This window comes from Lucilia cuprina, chromosome 2 (genome assembly GCF_022045245.1).
Source record: "Lucilia cuprina isolate Lc7/37 chromosome 2, ASM2204524v1, whole genome shotgun sequence".
NCBI classification, from domain to species: domain Eukaryota; kingdom Metazoa; phylum Arthropoda; class Insecta; order Diptera; family Calliphoridae; genus Lucilia; species Lucilia cuprina.
In genome coordinates, this window is record NC_060950.1 from 12,094,955 (window position 1) to 12,097,248 (window position 2,294).

Here is a 2,294-nt window from a genome sequence, read left to right on the forward strand (position 1 = left end):
GTCTATAGTCTAGTCTATAGTCTTGTCTATAGTCTAGTCTAGTCTATAGTCTAGTCTATAGTCTAGTCTATAGTCTAGTCTGCAGTATAGTCTAGTTTATAGTTTGTTCTGTAGTCTATAGTCTGGTATGTAATTTGCAAAATTGCAAATTTAAATCTGTAGTATGTACATATGTATATCAGTTTCCATACCTGTCTTAAAAATGCACCTTGCACTTGTTTATGTTTTCTTTTTGTTGTTGTATGTTTTGCTTTTCGTTTTTGCTTTTGTGGCTTAAATAAGTACACGTAAATAAAAACAAAATAAAATCACGCACTTTTTTGTTGTACTTGTTTGTACTTTCTTAAATGAGTTTAAATATTTATACTCTTTTTGGATTATAGGGAGAGAGAGAGTGTAGGCTATTTCTCTTGTATAATTTTAAATGAAAGCAAAGGTTTTTTTGTAAAGGTATTTTAAATTTGTAAATAACAGTAGCTGCTGGTTTAAGAGAGTTAAGTGTTTAAATTAGAAAGGGGTGGGAAGTGTGATTTAAATATATGGGTGATCTTTAATTTGTTGGTGTAGAAATTTCTTTCAAGGTGTTTTATTTGTTTTTATTTAAAGGTTTGTTTTGCTGCTATTGTTGTTTTTATTTAACTGCTACGTTTTATCTAATTATTTTATATATTTCTAAATTTTTGTTGGTTTAAACAAAAGTTTTAATAAATTAATATAAAAATTTTGTAAAGTACTTACATTTATCTTAGTTTGTGTATGATTTTTTTATTAAATTAAATTTTTATTATTTGTATAAGTATACATTATTTAAAGACACTGTTGTTTAATTTTTTCTATTAATTTACAATTTTAATTTTATTTTAAAAGCATTTTTCTTTTTATAAATTAATTTGCAATAATTATCTTTTTATTATTTATAACATTTTTCAATATATTTTAATTCTTTATTTTTCGTTTTAACAAACATATTTTTTAATTTAAAACGTCAGCATTTTTTTTGTATAAAAATTGTTCAATTTTAAAAACTTCGTTTTACTTTTCACACACTAGCGCGCTAAAAAAATCTGAAACAAAAACTTTTTTATTATTTGTTACTCTAACACTCACTTATACTCTTTAACTAATTTAAATTCTACTTATTTTATTTTTAAATAAAAAATCACTTAACAAGAGCTTTATTTAATACATTTCTCTTTTTTCTAAATAAAACTTTGATATCTTTACTTTTTTTCAATTCTTTCTATAAATTATAAATTTTACTCAAAAACCGTACATATTTTTTTATTAACGATTTATTTCAAAACGATAACGCCAATTGTTAACAAAATGTTTTTTTTTTTCTTATTTCTTATATTATACATTCATAGGTTTGTAACTTTGTTTTGAAAAAGCAATATAAAATCACAAAAAAAAAAACAAAAAGAAAGAAGAAATAAAACTTAAAACAATTCACGCGCGTTTGTATGTGTTTTTGTTTTTTTATATCTTTCAATAAAGGTTTTTTTTAATTATTTTTTTATTTTTATTTAAAACAAAAACAAAACTTAAATTTAACTATAGCAACGAACGATACGTTTTAGACAACAGACGTTAAGCGAATGAGCTGCAAATGACAAAATAGTACGCTTTTTAAGTTTTAACAAAAAGCTGCAACCAAATACCTTAAGAGAAGAGTATTGATAGAAAAAAAAAACAGTTAAAAATAATTTCTCTTAAAATGCATACTCTTAAAAAGGTAATATATTTAAAGAACATTTATACTTTTAAGGTAAATAAAGAAATATATATAATTTTATTTATTTATTTCTTTATTAATTTTTTTTGGTAAAAAACTTCCTTTTAATATTTAATAATTGAAAATTCCATATTACTCATACGCCCTAATAGCCAATATAAATCGTATAACAATATTCAGGAAAAGGAAATAAATAATTATATCCTATTTTCAGCAGTATTGCCAGTTTTGTATTAATTTCCAAGAGCAAATTTTAGGGCTTTTAATAAACTAACCGGCTACAGACTAGACTGCCGAATATACTACAGACAAGCCTATAGACTAGACTATACACTACACTAACGTCTAGACTTTAGGACAGACTATATATAGACTAGACTAGACTATAGACTAGACTATAGACTAGACTATAGACTAGACTATATACTAGACCATAGACTAGACTATAGATTAGACTATAGACTAGACTATAGACTAGACTATAGACTAGACCATAGACTAGACTATAGACTAGACTATAGATTAGACTATAGACTAGACTATAGACTAGACTATAGAC